Genomic DNA, 707 nt, shown 5'->3' with positions numbered 1-707 from the left:
TCCTCTTCAAGTCACCACAACCTCCTTCCCATGGGTTTTTGTTGTGTTGTGTTTTGTGTGTGTGTGTGTGTGTGTGTATTAGAGTTTTCTGTTTTCAACAATGCTATAGATAGGGTTCTGTGATTCACGTTTATAGAAAGAAAGCAAACCAGATGGGTGTGGTGGCCTCTAATAGTCCTGGTATCTGAAGGCTCGTAGAGAAAGATTGCTATGACTTGGAGGATATCTTGGGCTCCGTAGAGAGATCTGGTCTCAAGAAACAAACTGGCTGGGCTGTAGCTCAGTTTGTAAAGTGTTGGCTCGGCCTGCACAGAGCCTTGGGTGGAATCCCTACCACTGCGTAAAACCAGATGTGGTGGCTCCTAGCGGGAATCCCAGCGTGGCGGAGGTAGAGGCACGAGGGTCAGAGGCCAAGGTCAGCCTTTCTACATAATGGAGTTTAAGGCCAGCCTGTGCCATGTGAGACCCTAACTCAAACAGGCAAATGAAAAAACACAGTAAAACATGATTCCCCATTTTATAACAATTTCACGCAGGAAGGGGTTTGTTTCCGAAGCACGGTGGCTTATTGAGTTCTTCTAGGAGGCAGTGCATGTGAGACCTGGGGTTCTGGGATCCTGGGCTCATCTGGTGGAGATTTGGGCTTGGACCCTCGGAGATATCTGCGTAACTAAAGCCAGGCTACTGTGGGATCCAAGCCATCAGGA

This window comes from Microtus ochrogaster, chromosome 5, assembly GCF_000317375.1.
Source record: "Microtus ochrogaster isolate Prairie Vole_2 chromosome 5, MicOch1.0, whole genome shotgun sequence".
Lineage (NCBI taxonomy): Eukaryota > Metazoa > Chordata > Mammalia > Rodentia > Cricetidae > Microtus > Microtus ochrogaster.
The sequence above is the reverse complement of the archived record's forward strand: the minus strand, read 5'-3'. Positions refer to the sequence as shown.